Source organism: Pseudopipra pipra, chromosome Z (genome assembly GCF_036250125.1).
Source record: "Pseudopipra pipra isolate bDixPip1 chromosome Z, bDixPip1.hap1, whole genome shotgun sequence".
NCBI lineage: Eukaryota > Metazoa > Chordata > Aves > Passeriformes > Pipridae > Pseudopipra > Pseudopipra pipra.
In genome coordinates, this window is record NC_087581.1 from 63666887 (window position 1) to 63692825 (window position 25939).

Here is a 25939-nt window from a genome sequence, read left to right on the forward strand (position 1 = left end):
GTCAGAATCAAGTTACAAACACTCTGCTGGCAGAAACAAATAACTAACACTCCATGAAGAAAACAGGACTTCCTGCAAGCACAGACATGGAAAACAAGATGCAAAAAGGTCAGCTGATACCCATTCAGACCCCTTAGCCTTAGTCTGGCCTCTCCCACCAAAGTTCAAGTTAATGTGGCCGGAGGGACAGCAGAGAGGCAGGTTGGTGACATAAAGCCTCAGCAACTGTCCTAAGAAGTTCATGATATCAGAGGTGTTTTCCAAAGCAAAGATATGCAAGGAGGCTATGACAATTTCAGCTGGTGTGCTGCACCCTTTCTGGCAAACTGATAACTCTCAACATGTGCACAATGATTTTCAGATGCAAAATATTACCCTTAGCTCCCCGTTTCTGAGAAACAAAATTTGCCTAAAATCATGTGGGAGTGCAGCCCCTCGAACTGACTGTAAGTAACTCAAAAGCAATAATTTAATTGTGAATATCTTCCAATTATTTATACCATAAATCTAAAACCTTGTCCTGAAATAGAGCTTCAGCAGATATAGCATCCAATGCATTAACCTTAAAACACAGCTTTGTGTATCAGAAAAGCTAAGTGAATGAAACAAGAGAAGAAATCTGTTTCCTGTGGTTTGGATCAAAGCACTCAATATAGCAGATGGGAAGAATGGCAGCAACTACAGTTGATCATGGACATTTTCAAACTCATACCAAGGAGACATAAAGTCAAGGTATTTGTACACATCTTTTGAAGAATGCAAAATATTTCACAGATCTGAGAGATGATGGTTTTGTAGGTCAAGGGCCTGGTGGTAGCCTGCAACTTGGCAAGTGATATGATGCTTTAGCAACATGCAGTCACGTGGCATAGCCTCTGCAAGTGATGGTGGGGTCATAAGTGTCTAGTTGTGGGAACTGTGCTTGCAAAATTCAAAGAAATAAATCATCCATAGTGTTGATTTGTATGTTTGTCTTAACTCGCAGGTGTAAACTGACTTGATGGCCGAAGAGATTTTTCTATGGAGAACAATTCTGATTACCACCCTGCACCTTTAGCATGTTCAACCTTACCATTTGGCAAAAAAGATCTACTAATATACACAGGGGGAAAAACAGAGAATCTGCCAAATAGAATACCTGGGGCAGGGCAATCATCCACACTCCAGAGCTCTAAATCAGTAGTCTTGCAGTACTCACTGGAGGAAAAAACCTGTTTTCTTTGCCAACTGTGATACCTGAAATACGAAAGCAAGTAAAGGAAGTTAGAAACATGATATATCAAACAATTAGCATTGGAAAGGACAGTTAAGAGTAGTAACTACCTCCTCCAAGGACTGCCAGCCTCCTCTCCAATTCAGTATACAACTGTTGCCGTAAGGAGGATTGTTCACCTGGAGAGAGTTTAGGACAGAAAAAAAAATGTGCTGCCCTTTAATGCAGTTTAGCAGACATTAACTAGCCAGAACCATATTGACTGGATAACTCTGCACAGACCATAAAGTACCAGCACTAGAGGACCAATGCGCTAGCAGTATGTTCTAGATCTGTGGAACTGTCTTCTTCCCTCTATACACTGAAAAGTGACCAGTTTATGACTCTGCTTTTCTAGTGAACTAAACTACTTTCAAAGCCTTTTCTGCATACTGTTTAACCCGTATTGTACTTCAGAAGGCATTTAACACAGCAAACAAAACTAATCACAAACTGATCTGGAAGGAAGGTTTGGGTGTTGTTTTTTTTTAAGTTTGTCCCTGTCGTAAGCACTTTATAGGAAGAAGTACAGTGTTTGATTAGTCTTTACAGCTTCTGGTTAGAGCAACTCTCATACAGCACACTATCTCTGCTTCTAAACATGCACACAAAAGATTTAATGTGATAGATACAGGGTTCCCAACAGCCTGGCACTGCTCAGTTTAGCTTTAACCAAGAGCCAACTGCTGATTTTTATCAAAAATTGACTAGGTAGCTGGCACAGTTTGAATGTGGGAGTTGTCAGGTGGCTAAGATTCCTCCTACAGAACTAGTTTATGCAGCATGTTTTCCACATCACATCCCCAACAATTTCTAACCAATTAAAAAGGAAATCTAATAGCTTCTTGTTTCTACTTGTACATTTTTTGTGTGTAGCACATGCTGTGACTCAACAGGAAGGTCTTCACCTATCTCAGGCCCCAAACAGAGCAACACCTTTAAAAACTTTTACTTGGTGGAAAAATTAAAATGTCAGTAGGGAAGTTCTGTGATGATGTTTTCTCATGAACCCTTGAAACCTTAAGGCCACTTTACACCACACCTCATCCCATGACTTCACAGAAGAATTTTAGCGGAAACTGCTAAAAGGCAGTCCCAAATCTTGGCACTTGTTAACTAAGTGTAGATCTGGGGAACATACATTGCAGGACAGACTGTCTTATCAAAGACATGTACAAAGCAACAGGTGTTTACAATGATTACAGCAGTGGAGGGATTCACAGCACCTCCAGTATACCACTGAACACATACATATGACCTATACACCAGAAAGATTCCTATTCCCTCAAAGTAATATTGCATATGACTCACACACTCACATGACACTGAAGACACCAGAAGCAGAGGTTGGTTCAGAGTAATTATAGCAAACAAACAAACAAAAAATCAACCAAAAACAACAACAAAAAACCCCAAAGCAACAAAAAAACACCCCAGAATAAAACCCCAATAACCACAAAAAAACTCAGCACCTCAAGACTCAGCCCCGAGGAAGAAATGAAAAAAAACCCAAAATCAACAAAAAAACCACCCCAAAACCCAGATCACTGAAGAGAGAAAACAGGTGAGCAGGAAAGCCAGCACAATGGTGGAGAAGTCATTGGAGTAAACAGCCCTGTACTATCTGCACTACCCGCACTTAATCTGAGTCTTCTATCATATTCTTTTAACAGGTAACCCCCAATTTGAGAATCTGAATATTTGGCACTTTACTATGCATTAATATTCTGCTGCTGAAACACCGTCTTAAAAGAAAATCCAAGAAGTCTTCAAGATACAATATTTGCAGATAATCTGGAGAACCTTATCCAAGTCATAATTCATACATTCAAGCTAATTGTATTTAACTGTAGAAAAACAACAATAAAGAATATCCTCTCAAAACATCACTTACTGCTTATTCTTAGAAGATGATGAGCACCTCAGCTTTCTATCCTACCACAGCCTTCCCCTCACTTCTGTACAGTCTTCCAAATGGGAAGCACTTGGATCAGCACCAGGCTTTTCACCCATTCATCCAGACCACAGCCTAAATGCAGTCTCACATCATAACAGAAAAAAAAGTATATGTTATGTTGTTGAATGTCTCCATGCCCAGGTTCTGTATCTCCTTCCCTCTCCGACTTCCTGCTAGAAACACACATGCTTCAACATGCAAAAAATAATGATGCTGAGATACTTTTTTTCTGCTACATATTTAGCACTTCTATTACATAGCTTTATTATATTTATTCTAACATTTCATTTTATCCATTTGATAGAATCTTTAACAATACTGAGAATGCTGATTAAATTCACACAAATTTTAGCACGTGTAATTTATTCCTAAATTAGCATTAAGCCAAAACAGCCTTAGACCTACTGCCCATTAGGATGCTTTCATCGTTTTGATCGCTTCATATATAAGTGATTAGGAAATTGCATTGCTACCTTGCTATTCTTTATCCCATTTCAATTACATCTTTTGCCACTCAATGCATTCCATACATTTATGGTTTTGATCTAGTCCCAAATTATTTGAGTACAACCAGTTGTATCACACACAGTATCTGCTATGAGAGAGGCAGATGCCATCAAAGCTTTTGACACAGCAATCACCACAGAATCCAAGAGTACTCCCAAATAATACATCTGGTTCTCTGAAAAGAATGTCACCCAGGTGACTGACTGAGAAGGCTGAATCCCTATCCTAACATGGCAGGGACTGAAGTCCAAACTTGCTTTAGAAAAATAAGAGAGAACCCAAGCAAGCCAAACAACCAAGTTTCTAAGCAAGCGGTTTTTGAGGGAGCCACTAACTTGAAAATCACTACTCTGGTTCCTGCAAGACTTGAAACTTCAACTCGAGATATTTCTTTAGGAGTCACTAGTAATATCTAAGGAGTACCAAGGTGCAAAACATTGGACGTGTATCTGCACATGTCATTATTACAGCCAATGAGATGGTAATTAATAGACAGTTTCTCCCATACTGCTTCATATGCCACATATATCTCAGTGATGCTGTAAGATTCCAAAATGCTTCCCTCTTTTGTTCTTTCTCTATGAGTAATTTATATCCCTTCTATTCCTGTTTTCCTTTCAAAACACCCTCTTCATTTGCCTTGTGCCTTTTTTCCTTTCTCCTCTGCTTCACTCATCCAGAAACTGCACCAGGCTTTGGTTTAACTGTCAGCTAAACATCAATTCAGAAGGCTGACAGCAGGCACTAAAGCAAAGACTGCTGGCTACACCCCATTTTGTCTCTATTGAGTTTCTAACCCTAGCTTCAACCATGGAAAACAATCAAGCAAACAAACAAAGATAGTGTAAACCACCTACATTTGCTGTCCTTTTTATCACCATGTTCAGACGGGTTCAGTTATTAAATTATTGCATATGTATGGGAGTACATGCAATTAGAGGATTATTTTCCTTGTGGACTTCCTGTTTTAAGAACAGGACAACATATTACAAGTTATAAAGCCTGTAAGACCAGAACCTATCATGCAATTCTTCACCTGCTTACTCTAAAATAAAAGGACATAGGTCCATTTAGGCCAGAGCCAGACTGATGTGACACACATGGGAATTCAAGATAAGACACACTTCTTTGTGATTCATTATTTAATACACCTGCTTAAACTGGCATGAAAAGTGTGGTTTATTAAGTGATATATAAATTTAGAGAACATGGTCACTATAAAGAACTTGATAAAATACAGGAGAAACTTCAAATTCTGAACACACCAGTTATAATTACAATGGAATAATCTACTACTGCCAGAAAATTAGGATTTTCCAAATTCTGCTAAGCATCATCATTCTTCTGTTTCTTTCAGCTCTAACTTCTTTATTGTAAAATGAATATGGACACCGGTACTATATTTTCCAGTAATTACTAAAAGAAAAAAAAATTAGTCAAACCAACAGACAAAACTTTGCAACACCCTAAATATGTAAAAATAAAGACCTAACTTGCAATGCAAGCATACATTCAGATTCAAATATATCTGTTCAATCACTGTATTGAACAGAACCAGTTAAATTAAGCTTGCAGCAGTAAAAGGGTCATGTCAATACATTTCCACAACAGATAACTTTCAGAAATCCATTCAGACCTCTCTAATGGGTTGACTGAGATTTACTTTACTATAAACATATCGCTAAATCTTGTGAATACAATAAAAACATAAGGATGCTTCCAAAATGGTGTAGGCTTGATGCAAACTGTACTATTCCAGTGTAACTTCACGAAGCAGGTTACCTCTATGGAGAGGTATGTAGATGCAGTATGTAGCTGTTCTGGCCTACAGAGATACAACAGGTTCCCTTTACATCTTACAGATTTTATTCAAAGCTCGTGTCTTCGATGTAATCACCAATTTTTCAGGAGACACATCCACGGAGGCAGAATTTAACCTTGATTTCTAATACTCAGGTACCCATTCAAAACCCCTTAAGCCTAATGACCTAATACCCTGAAAAACTCCTCAGAACAGATGTTACCTGTGGCAGGCTGGACACATAAAACTAAACTGTTGACAGCAGTCTTTCAATATACTGACTCATATTTCACCTGTGTGGCAGAGATACTCTATCTAGGCCGTGAAACTGCATACTCCACCCCTGAAATGTGCCTTGCACAAAAGAGATTTCAACATATGGCTGCTAAGGAGTAAGGAGTAACTTTATATGCTCGCTTCTGCTCTGTCCCTGTATCATTAGGACTGTTAGATTAATTGTGTGGTTTATTCAGCTATCAGGTAGATGTTACAGAACAGCTTCACTGAAAAAAATGCAGGAAACATTACGTCAAGCTTTATGCTTCTTGTCTACTTAAGACTTCATAATGTTTTGGGTTCTAAGACATTATCAGATGAATTAGGCTAGAGTGCAAATGGTGTGCTGCTGTACTACTGTTCACAGGAGCATTAAAAGATGAGACTTTGCTGGAACAGATTCCAAAGTGCAGGCAGCAACCCAAAGAAGTGAATTGGTTCAACTACTTTTTTTAAGTGAATGTATAATGAAATCGACTGAGGAAAGGGGACATCTATGAGGAATACAAGGAAGCAGCTCGCTGATCCAGGCCTCAGTAACCTGGAAATCTAAACCAACCCCTACTGTTATTCTACTGTCTACTTTGAGTTGAAACACCAGCATAAACACAGAAAAGATCTTCAGGAATAAACTTTGAGTATGAAGACAAATTCTCATTTTAGCTGCAGTTGCCCTAAGCAGAGAATAAGAACTGAGGCATGCTTTGTTTTCCCAAGATGGAGGTAAAAAGAAGCACAGAATAGCACAAAACTATCCCGTGAGGACAAATTTACAATCAATTTAACACCTTCTTAAAGTAATGCAATGTCTTTTTGTAGGTAAACATGTTCTTACTTGTTAGAATTTCAAGTTAATTTTCTATGTCAGTTTTCCCAGACTGAGTATCAGTCTTCTCTGCTATCATACCCATACACGTTCTCCCATGTTTACAGATCTGAAAAAAGTATCTGCTAGCAGTGTTGTAGGTTCCTTCAGAGGAACACTGTGACAATGACTCTACGGAACATTGTAGTATACAAAATGTTACAAAACAGTAACAGTCCCTTTTACCTATTTTTGTTGAAGGAAAAAAAACACTTCTGGAAATACTTTACCTGTCAACCATGAGATACAATGGGATGTTAAGGACCTCCTAACTATGAAGCTTTAAGAAACGGTTCTGAAAGATGATTTAATATTTCAGAATTGCTTGCAATTGCTCATTTCTATAGTATTGTACTAAACCAGCCCACTAATGGTAATTCAGTCTTCTTTCTACCTAGTGTAAGAGATAAGAGAGTAGTCTGCAGGGTAAACAAAGATTTGGCCTTCCAACATGAAAAATCATGTCAAAAATATATTTTCAGTGGATCTGATTTTTTGTGGGCTTCCCATCAAGGGCTTTTGAAAACAAATCTTGGAATTTAAGAGTCTGAGACACATTTGAAAAAATATCTTTCTCATCTGATGAAATATACTGGATCATTGTACATCCATTCCTTTAGTTTGACTAATAAAACAAGTCTGACCTGTCTAAAGATTAGCTTTGATCATTACAAGCAGTACAGTTTGTGCTGAATTTAATATGAATGCCTGATAGTATTACTGTAGCAATATAAAAACAATAATTAGGACATAATTAAATCCCACAATTTACAAGTGGCAGGGCAAAATGAACAACACAACAACGTAGTATTCATCAGTTTAATTTAGTGCATTGCTGAGCACAAGCCCATACTAAGAACAGCTAATGGCCCTGCCTTAGAAATATAATGATCACAAATAGCAACTCAGCAACTCCACTTTTCTGGACAATATGTCAAATTACATGGCATAATAAACAATCACACATATTAAACCAAAATAATACATGAACAAAGTTCTTAACAAGCAACTCCAGAAACTCTCAGTTACCTATGAGTAGCTTAATTCAGTAGGGAGCCATTCATGAAGAACAGAAAAGAAGACAACTATGCTTCTGGACTGACGTGGTTGAAAATGGACTAAATTCAGAAACAGCATAGGACTGAACAAATTTTGACTGTATGATTTACAGGGACAATACATCATCCGCCAGTGAGCCAATTCCATACTGAGCATAGCCTGATCACCTAAACCAACTGACCTGGCTGGCACTGATGCTTCATCGCTGCACAAGGACAAAAAAAGTGTTGGCTTTGTGGTTACCAGCCCAGATCAGTCCTGGAAGTGTCACTACACTACACTCCTCACAGTATGAAAGCCAGGGAGGCCTTTTGGCCCTTTGGAGCACACTGGTCTAGCATTATGTTCAGGCTATCAGTGCTCCCATAATGCAGAACACTGGTGGCCCTGACACAGATAAATACAGTAGTCCAGCAGGAAAAAGTGCAGCTGCCACTGTCATGAGTGAGAACATGGCAAAAGCTAAAGCTCTTGGGTAGGTCGTGTGGGTATTGGCCTCTTCTCCCAGACAACCACCAGCAGAACAAGAGGGCACAGTTTTAAGCTGCACCAGGGGAGGTTTAGGTTAGACATTAGGAAGAAGTTCTTTACAGAGAGAGTGACTGGGCATTGGAATGGGCTGCCCAGGGAGGTGGTGGAGTCACCGTCCCTGGAGGTGTTTAAGAAGAGGCTGGATGTGGCACTGAGGGCCATGGTCTAGTAGAAAAGGTGGTGTTAGGTCAAAGACTGGACTCGAGGTCTTTTCCAACCTAGTTGATTTTGTAATTCTATGATTCTCTGTAGTTATTTTCATAGCAAAATACATAAGTCCGGGGTATTTATTTCTTCTTGGATGAGGCATTGGGTAGTGGTAAAATACAGAGGGATTACAGTTAGAACCAAGACAATTGACAACTTGAAATGATCTTACACAGCCTCCACTCACGCCCTTACAAATACAGGCTCCCAGCAGGCACCTTATTTTATTTTTGTTGTATTGAATAGGTTGCCATATGACACTAGGCATTATACTAAAAGGGTCTAACCAGTTGAATTCAGACTCTCAAGCCTAAATCCTTTACCTAATAAATCACATTCACTCTCTATTATTGTGTGAAGCTTTCTATTGCAGCGTAAATTAACTTCTTGTATCTACTTTCTCTTAGCAGACATCAGTTATGATCATCTTTTAATCCTAACTAGTTCCTAGGCAAGGAAGACAGGACAGACTTTGGAAAACAAAGCTGTATTGGTGATGCACAGCGCTCTCTCCAGGCCGTTATTTATTTAGTAAGTTTTGTTAACATGTTAGTTTACAATATGATACAGAACATAGCACCTGGAAAAGAGGTATCAGTTACTGAGGTTATCACAGCAGACTCTGCACCTTTGTGCCATATGGGTTCTGCAGCCTGTTTCAATGGGAAAGCCTTGAGAATCTTGGAGACTGGCTCTGCAGCAAACCTATTTGTTTGAGTAGGAGAGCTGAGTTACACAAGCATCTCACAGCTCCTGCTCCAGTTGTACTGCTAGGAGATGGATCATTATAATTTGTAATTATGCCTAAAAAAAGTGGCCTGGGACTTTCATTTGGGTGATTGCATTTTGTAAAGCAGCACACACCAGAACTCAAGATTTTCTAAAGCAAAAAGGAAAGGAAAGTTCTGCATCCTCCAGACCCCTCATTAAAGAGGAAGAAAAGCTGCCTGGATAGGTAGTCAGGAAGGAATGCAAAGTCATTTTGCAAAGGATTTTGAAAGTAAAAATTTTCTTTACTTGCTCCTCCGCTCTCAGAACACTAAAGGACATGTACTCACTGTGCTGCCTATTCCTTTTCTCTATCAGCAGAGACAAGATGCTTCAGCAGAAGGCTTTTCAGCCTAAGCACTTTTCTTGCAAGATGAGGTCTCTTAAAGGTAGTTTTGAAGCAGGATTTTGTTCAGGGATTAAAATGGAACATCACCAATATCATATAAACTATATGTTACACTTTAGGATTCTCTCATCCCCTACATGCCCAATGGAAGCACACTGCCCCTGCAATCTGTCACATTTGGTGACACTGCAGAAAGCAGTACACTGCTAACAGAACACAGCAGAAAAATCTAGGAGGTAAGAAACTACACCTGCAAGTATAATGAGCTGTACAATCCAAGAAGGATGTTCCTTCTTTATAATTCTATAAAGGTCATTAATGTAATTAAGTTGTGTTTGGTATTTTTATCAGTACAATAAAACAAAAATAAGTCAGATTTATAAAAGCTACTTTATGATAATAGTGAAAGACCAGGTTTTCAAAACACTGCTCTCTTTGCTGTAAGATATAACCACAAAAACCTTATCAAAACCAATCCCTCAGTCTCTTGTGTAAAAAAATACATTTCCTGAAGTGCTGTGGGAACAGCAAATGAAAGCAAGAAGTATGAGAGCAAGTCATTTGTCCAAGGTCACACACCAGGCCAATAAGCAGACCTAGAAAGAAAAACATGGTTGCCTCATTTGGAGTTACCATCTGTTCATAAAGCTAGACTCCAAACACATTCTTTAAGCAGACTTTGGCACCACTGTTTAACTCAGCTTGAACCTGCTCAACAAAACAACATATGTACTGATTTCCACTGAATAATGATGTCTTTTGGATTTAATAGATTCACACTGGAAATGAAATGTCTGGACATTTGGATGCCAGAAAAATGGACAGCACAAACTTGACATCTTCTAATCCCTCATGGATTTTTTTTCTGTGGCCGGCTAAGAAATTGCACTATTCTTAGTCTCAATGTCATTAAACTACAATAGGCATGTCATGATTATTAAACTAGCATGTTCAACCTGCAAGCAGAGCAGAAAACAGTAAAAGTAGAAGGTGCCAGCTCAAGTTATTGGAAAACATATAAACCTGACTCATTAGATTTTTTGGGATAGATGGAAAAGGATGAATTTGATTTACTTTCTCAGTTCATCTTTGCCTCTTGCAAGTACTCCAGTCCTTCATCTAACTGCACAACAGCCACCTTTTCTTCGCTGTCTTGTTTCTTATCTGTGGAAACTCCACCACTTTCCAAAGGAATTTTTCAGACTGAAGAGATTTCTAAGGCATTGCCTAAGATCACTGTCTGAAAACAGTGAGTTCTGAGGAGGAAAAAGAAAAATGGTACCAAGGGGCAAATTTAGTTGATGAGAGAAAACACAAAACCTCTTGAGATTCCAAGACCCAGCCTCTTTTCAACATAGCACATCTGTCCATCAATGGGTGATTAACAGAGAAGTTACCGATCCCCCTTGGGACACCTAGAGTAAAGTTCTCTGAATTTCTGAACATATTCAGGTGATTTTTGTACACCTTGTGTGTAGGTTTGGACTCTACCACAGTGAATGATTTTCTGGAACCAAATCCTTTGGAACAGGGAAACAAAATGCATCCTCAATCTAAATTATCACTATCCTGTTGAAGGTAGAAATCAGGTATCCATTTACCATTAACACTGCTGGTGCTGACAACCACAACAAAATCAAGGAAAAAAGTAATTTAATCCAGGAAATTACTTTGTTCAAGACCCTGTTAGAAATACTATGCATTATATTTATAAATATATTACTTATATGTGTACATATTACTTATAAGGATATTCCTTAAAATAAACTCCATAGAAACAGCTTACCATTTATCTTCTTTGCTCAAGATCCAGAGGTGTATGTGAGTATCCCTTCCCAAATTTCTTTACAGAGATGCAAAGATTTAATCCTTCCGGCCAAAATCTGTCCAGTAGAAAAAAAAAGTATGTCAGTGCCAAGCACTGAGTGTTGGGAGTTTCCCTTCCTTCTTACCCTGTGCTGGAGTTAGAATAGGTGCATCACATAATTATTAGTTGCTTGGTAGGCAGCAACAGTTGTCAACACTCCCCCTGTAGAGCACTTTGAATTAAGTTGCTGCATAAGACACAGGAGAAAAAAAAAAACAAACCAAACAAAACAGAAATCACCCACCAAGTTAACAAACCATCTTTCTGATCTGCAATCATCTCTTTGTGGATGAAGTAAGACCTCTAAAAAGCAAAGTAGCCCACAACAAGGAGACAAGAGGGTAGAAAAAGCCATAAAGCCAGAACAGCACTCTACCTTCGCTTCTCAAGGTACTCTTTAAATCTAAAAAAAAACGGGAAATAATGCAAGAAAAACCTTACTCTTTTAGCACCATAGAAATTTGATGCAGGTTACCTGGAAGTTACTTCTCTTCATCACCTTGTCAAGACACAAGAGTTTGTTGACAGAAAATATGTTGTTAGTATCAGAACTGTGCAAGTATTTGTTTTCTGACGATGTAGAGTGTGGAGGACCTGGATGACAAGTCAAGGATTTTTTTACCAGCTGCAGGTAATCAAAACTGACACACCTGCCTAAACAGTAGTGTACTTCAGAGGTTCACCTGGTAACACCTTGTGGTTTAGAACCTGCAAGAGAAATTTCAGTTGCTTCACCTTTCAATACAGAGGTGTTCCACAGCAGATAAATCCTGCTGCATGAACAGCAGCTCCAGGCCGTACTAATTATAAAGAAGTTTTAACCCCTTCAGTATGTTGTTACATAGTAGATGAGTGGTTTACATCTGACAGTAAAATACTGTTATTGGTTTAAATTCCTCTCTCATTAGTGCTAAGTTTCTGCTATAAATCTCTGTAAGAACAACAGGAGCATTAAAGAAAGAAGCTTTAGGAAAGTTTCCTGCTCTCAGGATCTCCAAGCCAGGTTATTTTTAAGTCAAAAGTAGTACTTGACTTAAAGGGGTCTTATTCACTGAGCCCAGTTTTAGTTTGTCCAGGAAATCATCAATCTCTCAGATGATTGCTAAGCTGTCAGAAATAGGTGGGGCTTGGGGCCCACAGCTACATTCAACTTGCAGCATTCAACATTTACGCTAATCGCAATGTTGGTACAAATCCATGTAGCTAATACAATATATGGTTCACAGAAGGTGACTACCAGGCTTGAGACTGATGGTGTAGCTGTTTGGTCCGTGTCAATCCCTGTGGAATTGGGATGAGTAAGTCTGTAGCAATGCAGCTTATTGGGGCAGTTTGCCATAGTACCTCTCTTTGCCTGACACGCAAGTGTCCAGGGAGAAATCCAGACACCTACACTTATTATTCATCAAGGGTTTTAAAGCTGTCCTTCCAACAGACTTTGAAACAAGCATTACAGTGAACTGGTTCACAGCTCCAGTACATCAAAAGTTTCTGTGTTCAGAACAAAACATTGATCTATCATGTGCTAGCCTGTTCAGTTGCCTGTCATGTGTGCTAAGCACATGACACAAAATAAGCCTTGGTATCAATGACCACTAACTGCATTGAATTAAAAGACACATATGCCAACTCACTAATTCCAGAAGTGATCTTCTCCCATATAGTCCAATCAATATCTTACTGAGCAAAGACTAAGAAAGGGCTTCGGAAACACACCCAGCTTTTTCACAGACAGACTTCTGCAAAATTCCAGGTATCAAACAACACAGTACCAATAGTTTTCACTCTGGAGTCACAATCTACACAGCAAGTGAATCACCGAATCCATTAGGGGTCTTCAAGCAGGAAGTCCAAACTGTTTCTGCTGTAGTGTGAAGGGAGGGTGGGACAGATGACCCACTGTGGTCCCTTGCAACCTTATCCATTCTGTGATTCTGTGAGAATGGATGGTACCCTAGGTACTTCTATGCACATGACAGACAGGCAACAGATAGTCTTATTTTCACAGAGCTACATGAGAATTATAGAATAGTTTGGGTTGAAAGGGACATTACAGATGATCCAGTTCCAACCTCCTATGGGCAGGGAACCTTCCACTAGACCAGGTTAATCAGAGCCCCATTCAGCCTGGTCTTGAACACCTTCAGGAGTGGGAAGTCCACAACCTCCCTGGGCAACCTGTTACACCTTCATAGTAAAGAATTTTTTCCTAATATCTAGCCTAAACCTGCCATCCTTCAGCTTAAGGCCATTCCCCCTTGTCCTATCACTACATGCCTTTGTGAAAAGCCACTCTCTAGCCTTCTTGTAAAGTCCCTTTAGGTACTGGAAAGTGCTATAAGGTCTCCCTGGAGCCTTCTCTTCTCCAGGACGAACAGTCCCAACTCTCTCAGCCTGTCTTCATAGGAGAGGTGCTCCAGCCCTATGATCAACTTGGTGACTCTTCCCCTGACTGGCTCCAACAGGTCCAGTCTTCCTTGTGTCAGGGACCCCAGAACTGTTTGTAGTACTCCACATGGGGTCACACAAGAGCAGAGCAGAGGGGCAGAATCGCCTTCTTCGCCCCGCTGGCCATGCTGCTTTTGATGCAGCCCAGGATACAGTTAGCTTTCTGGGTTGTGAGTGTGCAGTTCTAGGTCATGTTGAGTTTTTCATCCACAAACGCCCCTGAGTCCTTCTCCACAGGGCATCTTAATTCATTCTCCACCCAGCCTGTCTCTATGCTTGAGATTGCCCTGATCCAGACGCAGGACGTTGCACTTGGCCTTCCTTGTTGAACTTCATGAGGTTCGCACAGGCCCACCTCTCAGCCTGTCCAGATCCCTCTGGATGGCACTCCTTCCCTCCAGTGTCGATCACAGCACATAGCTTGGTGCTGTGGAATGTAGTGGGTTTGTGTGGCTGGGTTTTGGTAGTAGGAGGGCTACAGGAGTGGCTTCTCTTAGAAGCTGCCAGTGGAGCCAATGCCAGCCGGCTCCAGGACGGACTTCCTGCCACTGGCCAAGGCTGAGCCAATCAGGAGTAACAGTAACATCTCTGTGATAATATAATTAAGAAAAGAAGGTTGTTGCACAGAAAGAATTCCAGCCAGGGAAGAGCGGAGTAGAGACCAAGGTCAGTGCAGAAGGAGGGGCAGGAGGTGCTCCAGGCACCGGAGCTGAGGCCCTGCAGCCCGTGGTGCAGACCATGGTGGGGCAGCTGTGCCCCTGCAGCCCATGGAGGACCACTGGGGTGCAGAGACCCATCTGCAGCCCGTGGAGGAGCCCATGCTGGAGCAGGTGGATATCCCAAGGAGGCTGTGACTCTGTGGGAGGCCCAAGATGGATTAGGGTCCTGCCAGAAACCTGCAGCCTGTGAAGAGAGAAGCCCACGCCAGAGCAGGTTTTTCCTGGGTAGCACTTATAGCCCTGTGGGGGACCCACTCCAGTACCACTCATTGGTGAAGGACTGACACCATGGAGGAGTGACCCACAGGACAGCAGTTTGGGAAGAACTGCTGCCTGAGGGATGGACTCACTTTGGAGAGGTCCATAAGGACTGTCTCCCATGGGAGGGACCTCACGGGAGCAGGGGAAGGACTCCTCACTCTGAGCAGCAGCAGGAACAACAACTGACTGTAACCCCCATTCCTGTCCCCCTGCACCACTGGGGTGGAGAAGGGAGAATACAGAAGGAAGGAGGGGTGGGGGGAAGGTGTTTTTAGTATTGTTTTATTTCTCATTCTTTGGCTCTTATCCTGTTAGTAATAAATTTAAGTACTTTGAGTCTGTTTTGCCCATGAAGGTAATCAGTAAGTGACCTCTCCCAGCTGTTAACTCATGAATCCTTAGCTGTTTCTTTCTCTCTCCTCTGTCCAGTTGCAGAGGGAGAGTGAGAGAGTGGCTTTAGTGGGTACCTGGCATCTGGCCAGGTTCAACCCACTACAGTCTTTTTGGTGGCCTGTATGGGGAAGTCATAAGGATTTTGAGATAAAGATAGTAACTGGGAGAGGTAACTGGCAAAACAAGTACTGCAAAATGTTAGAGAATAAAATGATCGTGGGGAGTTTTTCCTGTAATTGTGGTAAAGGTACAAGGGGTGGATTTTGTGTAAATTGTCGCCTTTAGTTTGGTGTTATGATGATGTTATTTGATTTTTGGTGAGGGTAAGTTTCATTATATTCTGTTTTGGTTGGTTTTTGTCTTTGTTTATGTAAGGGAAGGTTGTGTGATGAATGTGGGATTTAAAATTCTTAAATATGTGATTCACAAAGGCAAGGGGTGGAACGATCAATTGCTTCTCCTGCCCTGCGTACACATCCCAACAGAATGGAGCACAAGATCTGAAGGGGTGGAAGAAGGTCATAAAAAAAATCTGTGAAAGCACAGGAGATAGTCAGATACAGGATCTGAGCATGATGTAAATGGTATGGAATAAGGAGTGGAGTTTGTATTGGGTCTGGCTGAGCTGGAGTTCATTTCCCCACAGTAGCCCTCACAGTGTTGTGCTTTGCATTGGTAGCTAGAAGGGTGTTGATAACACACGGTGTTTTGGCTCCTGCTGAGCAGGGCAGCACAGCATCAGTGCTGTAACATTCCTTCCTCAGTAGAGGGCAAGACCTGGGAGGGGACCCAAGTAGGCCAGCAGACCCAAACCGACCAAAGGGATATTCCATACCATAGGACATCAGCTCAGGTATAAAAGCCAAGGAAAGGAGCAGGAAGATGGGCATTCATTGTCTAATGGCTGCCTGCTGAGGAACCATCACATGTGCTGAAGCCCTGCTTCTCGGGAATGCCTGGACATTGCTGCTGATGGGAAGTAGAGAATAAACTGTGTTATCTTTTGCTTTGCTTTTATGTGCCCAAGCCTTCACTTTGCTTTTGCTTTAAATAAACAGCCTTATCCCAACCCATGAGTTGTTTTCCCACCTTACTTTCTCCCTTGTCTGGCTGGAAGGGCAGTGATAGAGCAGCTGGGTGAGCACCTGGCCCAGCCAAGGTCAACCCACCACATCAGCAAACTTGCTGAGGGTGCACCTGATCTCACTGTCTTTGTCCCACTGACAAAGATATTGAAGTGTGATGGTCCCAATACTAACCCCTGAGGGGTAATCACTGCTTTTCACTTGGACATTGAGCTGTTTATCACAATTCTTTGAGAGCAACCACCTAGACAATTTTTTTTATCTACCAAGTGGTCCACCCATCAAATCACAGAATATTCTGTGTTAGAAGGGACCCACAAAGATCATCTAGTCCAACTCTTAAGTGAATGGCCCACAGGGCTTGAACCTGCAACCTTGGTGTTATTAGCACCATGCTATAACTAACTGAGCTAAAGTTATGTTAATAACGTTAATGTGGAATAATATATAGTGGAATAATATTAATGCAAGTTTGTAGCCTCTAATACTCATACAGGCTAATATACAACACAGATTGATTTGTGTCTAGCACCAACTCTGTAAGAAAGAGGTCTGTAGCACACATACAGTAGCCAGAAATCTCAGGTTAAGTTGGTAAGTTTTTTAGCTTTTCGTTAGTTTGGTTTGAAATGGTTTTGATTTTTTCTACATTCTGTAGCCAGTCTCACATCCCAGTACCAGAGATGAGGAGCTGAGACACTTAGCCACGCTAAAGCTTTCCTCTGTGGATGTCACAACGGGACAAGATCACAGGGCTGCTTCAGGTTGTCTTCTACACAGCACAGGCTCCTAAACTCAGAATACCAGTTTCCAGCCTCTTAGTGTCATGTCTCCTTTTAAAAACAGGTCCTGCTCCCATACTAATAGACATGTTCTTCTGGTCACCCCTGTGTGCCAGCGCCACGTCTACTCCGATTAGCCAGCTCAAGGTAGAAAAACAGGCAAAAAATTTTCATCATCACCACCATCATCCCCACTTGGAGAAATCTGACTAATCTGACTAATCAGTCAGATTAGTTTCCCAAGCTGAAACATTCCTAAGGCCAAACAGGAGAGGAAAAGGACCAGCTCTTTGGGTAGAGCTAACCATTAGATCAATTTGGCTGTGTGCAGTAAAACTTCACCTTGCTATCATCTGTGCTCTATTAGAGGCTTGCTCCCAGGAGTACTTTGACTGACAAAGATCTCTAGAAACATTTTCAGCATGAAACATTTCCTCTGCAGTTGGGGTAAACAAATCAGTGGAGCCTTCCCTATCATGTTTATTGGATTCTGTGATTCAGGCCTAAGGGTTGGTCACATCCTAGAGAAGAAATATAGTGATGCATATGCTCTTCCCAGAAAGAAAAACACTGCTCAGCAGGAAAACCAAGCAAATCTAGTATGCCATTTTAGTTTCTTACTTCACAACACAAAAATTCAATTTTAACTGGAGCAGCACTAACTAGTACAAGTAAGAAAGAATTAGGAACTTTGTATCTTCTATCATTGCCATGGTGTTTTCATGACTGCTATTTCACTAGCTGCCAAGATGACCTTTTTACAGACGGATGAACAATAATGGTAGTCTAACTGTTTATTACAATTGATTGCAAGCAGATGAGAATACTAGAGTCACAAAAATCTGACACAGAGTCTGACAGTGCAGCCAGATGGAAATTCCTTTGGAAAGTCAAACAGTCCTTCGCGCAGGAAAATGCTTAGAAATGGAGTTTATTGAGAGGGCATACTGCTCTTCAAGTGCAGGTCACAACAGAGAAGTGTATTGACCAGCTGCTTTTTAAACATGACCAGTCCTTTGTATCCCTCTGTTTTCACACACTTTTTCCTACCCAAACTACCCAGATCCATTCCTTTCCCTGCCTTTGGTTTCTACCCTAAACATCCCATAATAGGTCCTGTGTAATCCCTAAATGCTCTTCCTCTGCATCTCATAATGTGTCACCTACCTCCAGGCAGCAAATCCTGGAGGTCTGCGAGGTGCTTCAGCATTGACTCATCTTAATGCATTTGTTTCCCAAGCCATGGAGGTGAAGCTCCCCAAGGACAATGCTGGAAGGGGCCCTTCCTCAGTATCCTTAAATTGGATTTTGCCTGACACTGTGTCCCTGTGCTCCATCTGGTTTGTAGAGATAAGCTGATGGCTCCTGTGACGGAGCTGGGGGCAGCTGGAGAAAGTGTTAGTCAGGCTCCTCCACCTGCCAGTGTTTCTCTGCCCTACCTTGTGGAGAACAGGCAAGTTTTTATCATACAAACTAATGCAGTTTCTCACCATTACTTCTTAAGCAAGAGAAGAGGGCAATACTGAGAGAAACAAAGACAATCTAGAAATTATTTTAGCCTCTTTCTCAGAATTTAGGGTTATCCAGAAGCAGAACTCATTTGCATTTATCAGGCCTCAGCCATTTTTTTCCTCCTTTTTTTCAGCATTTCTCACTGCTCCCATTAGACAACCCTGACAAAGAGCCTGGGTAAAGCTGAATAACACTTCCAATCATGTAGTAACTACATATATTAACTTTGTAAAGATGCAGTTAAAATACAGGAAACCAAGACACTTTGAACCTTGGAATCACTTAGGGGAATTCAGATCTGGAATCTCAGTTACATTCAGTTGACTCCTAGTCTTTTGTACTAGACCTGTTGCTTCAGCTTTAACTTCTGGATTTTGTTTTAGCTCCCATGTGAGGCACAAAATGTTCATGTCCTCATCTTCTTTGGCACAAAATGGGATCCAGAGTCCAAGAGTTCTTTAGCCTTCACTGAAGCATGACAGCCTATGAGAGCACAAGAAGATATTTGGATGCTCACACTTGTTGTAGACATACAAAATCTGTAATGGAGTGATTTTAAAAATCATTATTACTATTATTATTTTAAAACCCCCAAACACAAGATCTAACCAACACGCAAAAAGACCCCCAATCAACCAAAACCAACACAACCCCACAACCACATTCTATCACACTAGAAGAAAAAATGGTTATTTCAGCAACTCTGGGTCCTTTGACCAAACTCCAGAGAGTTGTTTCAGAGGCAAGAATGTAATGTAAAACAAAAGCCTGAAGCACTGAAACAAATGAACAGATATATAGCTTCTGACTTACTCGTTCAAACCACTCTTCTCATTCCCACAGGCAAAGTACTTCCATACTTGCACGAAGTGATTAAAAAACATCCAGTGTGGGGTGCTTGGTTTCAGGGTAGGTGGTCTGCACTACAAAATAGAATGTGTATATCTCCTTTCTCTGTTTTCAGGGAAGAATTGTTTTAATTTAGAACATCATAATCTTCATGTGGGTCCTCAAATATCTCCAAAGTAGGAGGGTTACACACAGTACTCTGCAGAGACAACTCAGCTACCCTGGGAAGCAACTGTCCTCACTTGTCCCTACATAAGCAGCACAAAGCCAGCAGGTCTCTGATCCCTAACACTGGCCTGAAGGTTCATACACAATGAATATATTTTCTCCTTCATCACCGACAATTGCCTCATACTGCTTAATCTTCCCTTGAAATTTTAGTTTTTCTTCACAACAACCAAATAGCTCATGGATCACCTATGAAATGACAATGAGAGGAAAACAGAATAAAACTGCTGAACGGCAAATCAGATCCACTTTTGCCATGGGGCACAAAGCTGTTTCTCATGTTGCTTTAGTGGATGAAAGGAGTGGTCCTCACTCAATTTAAACTGATGTTCCATTTAATGTAAAAGAGCCATGCATATGTACACCAAATTAAAAAGACATCTGTGGTAAATCTATGCACTAATTCTACCATAGCTTTCTTGTATCTCTGTCCAGTCTTTCAAACACAAAGCTACCCTTCCTACAATTTCATTCATAAATTAACTTCTCTGAAGACCTCTGGGTGTAGATAATTTGTGACAATACCACAATATTACTACACCATTAGCACCAGCAGAAGCAAAACAAGAATAATCATGGGAGAATTACTATATTAGTAGGGTCCAACTGTGTAACTGCTGAAGTCATGCTCTGGCTTGCTAGAGAAACTGCTTATCCATAGCAATCTTTCACTCTGTCAGATTATAGTAGGACTTCCCAAGCATCAAAAGGATTTATTTTCCTTTTAACAAAATACTTTCTAATCTCATCTTGGAATTCCTTTACTGCTTCCATCTGGTTTAACCCCAGCTGGCAACTAAGTACCACACAGCCACATGCTCACTCCTCCCCATTCCCCAGTGGGAAGGAAAATCTGAAAGAAAAGTAAAATCTATGGGTCTAGATAAGAACAGTTTTATAAGTGACAAAATTTTTAACCATTATTATTATTAATAATAATAATAAAAAATAATAATGAGAGAGAGGGGAAAAAAACAAGAAAGACAAGTGATGCACAGTACAATTGCTCACCACCCACTGATCAATGACTAGCCTGTCCTGGAGCAGTGATAAATTTGCAGCTCCTGCCCAACTCCCCTCAGTTCATACACTGGGCATGATGTATTATGGTGTGGAATATCCCTCAGCCAGTTTAGTCAGTTGTCCTGCTCCCTCTTGGCTTCTTGTGCACCTGCTTGCTGGTAGAGCACAGGAAACAACAGTCCTTGACAGTAACAGCCAAAACATCAGTGTGTTATCAACATTATCCTCCTACTGATTCTAAACCACAGCACTGTATCTGTTGCTAGGAAGAAAATTAACTCTATCTCAGCCAAAATCAGGACAACATCAAATATTCCTGAGCGTCAACATTTTCAAGTATTTTTCAAATATTCCTGTAATCATGCAGGCTGAACAACATAAAGGTAAATAATTTTGGTTCACTTTTAGATTTAGCAATCCTTAAAGATACCCACAAGAAGAAAAGCAAATCTGCCTTATAACTTCTGCTTATCTTAATGTTCAACCCAGTCTTTTTTTCAGCTATCAGTGACTTCTCATACTGTGATTACAGCAACCAGCTAAAAAGGCTGGTACCGCACTTGAGGAAGCCAGCAGTACCTAGAAACATGGCACTTTGCTAGTGCATATTCAGGAACCAATCAAGCACTTTCATTTCAAGCCACAGTGCTTATATGGCACTTTCTCAGAATGTTCATTACAAAAGGCTGAAATTGCTTTAGGCACTTACAATTAACCTGCTGGTGGCCACCTGCAGTCCTACTACAACCTGTCCCAAAGACATGGCAGTCAGAGGAGTACACTGGCCAGACACCTGGAGACAAATTCCAGCATTACACTGGCTGGAGTGGTCCTGATGATGGGATATTTTGCTAGCAACACAAGTGAACTCAGTCTCCTTGAGAGCTTGTTTTCATGGGAGTGATGTCGAGGTGCTAGAAGGATTAATTACTTGTGAATAGAATGGCATTGTTAAGGTTAAGGGCTTGCCATACTTCAGTGATCTCAGACCTAGGGGGAGATTAGCAAAGCGTGGGGAGTACGATGTACCCCTGATAGTGGACACAAAGAATGCACAATTTATGCGCCACAAGGACATTCAGCAATACTCCCAAGATAAGGAAGTAAGTAACACAGCCAACTCGGCAACGGAATTGCTCTTCTGAGTTCAGCTCTGCCTGGGCAAAGGAGGAGATCACAACCACCAATTCATGGACCACTGACTCAAGAAACCCACCAACTCAAAAGAAGAGAAAGACTCAGCATGAGTCTTATAGAATTAGACTCATTCTAATTCTAGAATGAGTCTAGAATTAGAATAAGAAGCGAGGGAATCATTTAAGCAATAGAAAAAAATAATACTAATTAATAAGAGAACTATGTAACAAAGTGTCTTTATTTGCTAAAATGTAAAAATAGTAAAAAGTTTTTATAGACTTCATAGACATTTCATATACTGGCTTTGTGGATTTGCCACCCAGCACCCCTTTCTGCACAGAACTGTAAATAAATACCTTGACTCTGTGTGCAGACCAGCCTCTTGCATACCAGGTGAAAGAACCCATTTTGAGACAACAATCTTGGCGACTTAGATGAGAAAACCATAAAGCCTTGCCTGGATCATCTTGCTGCCCCCAGCAAAGGAGGATTGGATCAGACAGGACTCTGACCAGTTTGATCCGGAACTCCATTGAATCCTCTTCAGTGTTGGGGCAGTAAGTGACTCCAAAGTGACTCCAAGGTGCAACACTCCAGAGGTACCGGAGCAAGAGCAAAAGTGAAAAGGTTGAATTCCTGGACTGGTAAGTATCAAATTTCATTTTATTGTAACTGATCAGTGGGATTGGTACAGGAAAACCGCAAGCTCTGTGTAAATCAAATCAGAAGAATTCATAACAGAGGCTGTGATTGTATACAATAATAACAATATACGAAGGGGGGAGGCATCCTTCGATCTTTGCCAGCACAGGGTCAGAGCAGTGCATAACTAATGATGGGGGTCAGAACTGGGAAATAAATAAATGCCTAGGTTTTGGAATTGTTACACACAAAACTGTGTGATGGGAGAGAGTGCCTCTCCTCTCTCTGCTGGCAAGGAGTCAGAGTAGAGTGTAATAAAACATTTGTACTGGAGGTCTGGACCTAAGGATAAAGGAGTTGGGTAATTCTCTACTGGCAAACCAGTCCACAATTCTACACTGTAGGCCTCCGGGTTGTATTCTGAAAAACTGGAATAAGTTGTGGAAGATCCTAAGACTAAAGATAAAATGAATAAATATTGTAATTAGTATCGGCCTCCTTTTAAACTGGAGAATAAAGAAAGCAGATTGTTACAGTTTTATATTTTCTTAGAGTCAGTATTATTTTGTTGCTGACTTGGTAAATGGGGTGTGGTTTGGTTTATGTTGATGCTTTTATGATATTGTATAGATATGCAGGTATTCAGAAAAAGTGTACATTGGGAGGAGATATGCTGATGCCATGTACTAAGAAGGAGAAAAAGGAAGACTGTATATTGTGGAGGGGATGAGCTGGAAGATGTGTGAATGTTACTTCCGTCCTTTTCTCCCCATATAACATTGGGGTGAGGATGGATAAAGAGAATATGGATCAAAATAAAGACCATATGGGAAGAAAGGATTTTAGTCTTGTTGCAGGCTAGACTCGGGGACAAAATCAAACAGTAATACAGGTGTCTTTAGAACAAGCAATGAGAGCAAAGAGTCTGCCAGTTTTTGTACATGTCCTTTTTATTACTTCAGATTTGTTGAATTTGAAGTGATCTATGGTTTGTATTGAAAGAATCTTGAAGGAATGTATTAGCTCTTGGAAACTGTCATGCTAACTGAGGAGATATGTAGGCTATACTGCATACCTTTTTACTGGGAAGAGAAGAGTGGTATTACAAAGGTGAAAGAAACAGAACAGGCTGGGAGTTTGGGGTGTGAAAGGCCCCTACTTACCCTCCAGCCCCCCCTCTACTTTTGGCCTGAGTCAATGTGCTTATTTGTAGGCAGAAAGGATCATTTAGAAGACGTAAGCATTATGATGCTGCAGAATTTTTTACAACGAATGAGGGGGGCTGGGGGAAAATATCAGGGAATCTTCATCACACCCTCCAGTTCCAATAAAACCAGGGAATGAAAAAATAGATTTTGGATTGATAGCAGAGCCATACATGCAGTAAAACCTATCTGCACGGGTCTGCTAAGTAAAGTTACAGGACCAATTGTTGGAACAATGGTAAAAAGAGCTTTACAGTTGTTCTTACAACTCATGGAGTGGACAGTTGAAGATACTAAACTGAACTCACAGTTTCTATATACCAGAATGTCCCATCTATTGTAGAATGAGATTTATTATGCAAGTTAAATGATCGAATCTGAAAGCTCTGCATCTCACAAGAAAAGGCATGGGAGGCTTGAATCTGTTTACTAATGACCCAGACCTCAGAGAAACATGAGGGTCAGAGGGAACCAAATAACTCAGAGCAATAAACCAAATAACTGTGGAAAAGTACTTATTTGATTGGTTTGGATTTAAAAGATGCTTTCTTTTGCATTTCAGAGGATGAGCAGAGCCAGACTCTCTCTTGCACATCAGTTGAAAAGACTCATTTTGGGACAACAGGAGAAGGCTTCAGAACAAGAGTTTTTTAACTCTGAAATTTAAAGAATTCCTCTTCTTTACATAAAAGTATGCTTTTCTTAATGGTTCTAAACATTTAGGCTGATTCCTCAAGTAATGAAGTAGAACAAATCCTCTCTGAGCATTAAACTATCAGAGATTCTGGAGAAAAAGGCATCTGTCTTAAGAGCTGTATATACTCCTTTTTTTGCCAACAGAGTGACAGCAACACATGCCCCTAGTGAGCCAATGCTTGTGTCAATAACAGGGTTATTTTCTAATAAAATTTAAGCCACTTTCCAAACAAAAAAATTTATCCTAACAAAAAAGACACTTGTTCTTAAAACAATAAAATTACATCTTGCTTTGATTGAATATCTGTTAGCCAGGGATGTGATTTTCACAGTCTTTGCCAACTTAAGCATTAAAGTAAAATTTCTCAGCATAAAGCACAACTGCCTGTTCTAGCAAGAATATGAGAAGATGAAATGCTCTTACCAGATTCTAATCTGCTAATCTGCCCATGTCCTCTGACTCACCAGATTGACTGATTTACTCTATTTTCAATTAAATACAGTCAAAGAAGAAATGAGCAAACCTTTGCAATTGTGTGAAACTGAAATAAACAGTAAACCTTGGCAGGACCACAGTTGATAGAAAGCCCAATTCTTAGAAAATGAGTAATACCCAGCATGTCACACAGAGGAAATAAATTCAGAGATGTGAGAGAGAAGCATGTAAGCAAGACAAGACAACCATGAAACTGCAAGCTTACAGATCTGCAGAAAGGAAAGGAAAATAGTGCTGACCGCTTCATCAGCATGACCATCTTGGTTCAGAGAAGTCTACTGCAAATTTGCATTATATTGGCATTGTACATCAAAATCTCACATCCAGTTTGTCTATTCCAAGGAATCAAAATGAACTACCACAACATGAACTTACTGTGGAAAATGGGTGGTTATTTTTCTCAACAATGTCTCAATGAAACAACTGATTTCAGATTTCCCATGGAGATTACCAAGATCCCACAGAACAGCAGACTGATCATCTATGAGTTCCTCCAACATATCTTCCAACTATTTAGCAAGAATCTTCCTGTTGATGCTTGGAATACAAGCAAGATCGACAAATTCCAAAATGGAATTCATCATCAAATTGAAGAATTGGAGACATGTCTGTCAGAAGAGCAATCAAAACTAAGGAACAACTTTCAAACATGGATCCTAAAAAGCTCTATATACAGCATAAAAAAGTACTTTAAAAGAATCACCAGTTTCCTACAAGATAAGCAATACAGCCACTGTTCCTGGGAAGCAGTTAAAATGGAACTGAGAATGTGTTACATAATTTTTGACAGTCTCATGAAAAAAAAACCTACATAAAGAGGTAAAATCTTCTATGTTTTGTTTCTTTTTAAGAACACAATAATTTTCCCCTTATTGATAGGTTTTCAATTTCCACATTTTAATAATTTTCAAACTGATAACTGGGGCTTTTTTTCAAAAAATACTCAGTTAAACATGTAGAGTACTCAATTGAAGGGGCACTTGGTATCACCACTTCTGTAGAAGATAAGATCTTTAGAAGTGTA

General features: G+C 40.4%; 1 protein-coding gene across 11 annotated transcripts in view; it reads right to left on the bottom strand.

The window, feature by feature from the left end:
• Positions 1-25939, bottom strand: part of MOB3B (MOB kinase activator 3B) — a 90146-nt gene that overhangs the window by 58751 nt on the left and 5456 nt on the right. For 6 of the 11 annotated variants that reach the window (XR_010426732.1, XR_010426733.1, XM_064641984.1 and 3 more), the window contains exons 2-3: positions 11359-11455; positions 1139-1236 (exon numbers count right to left, since the gene is read on the bottom strand). The exons of 1 other annotated variant lie outside the window; for it this stretch is intronic. The gene's annotated coding sequence lies outside the window, so the exon portion shown is untranslated. Of the gene's footprint in view, positions 1-1138; positions 1237-1323; positions 1393-3146; positions 3293-11358; positions 11456-25939 lie in introns of all 11 variants that reach the window. 4 more of the 11 variants (XM_064641986.1, XM_064641985.1, XM_064641987.1 and 1 more) reach the window with 4 other exon arrangements.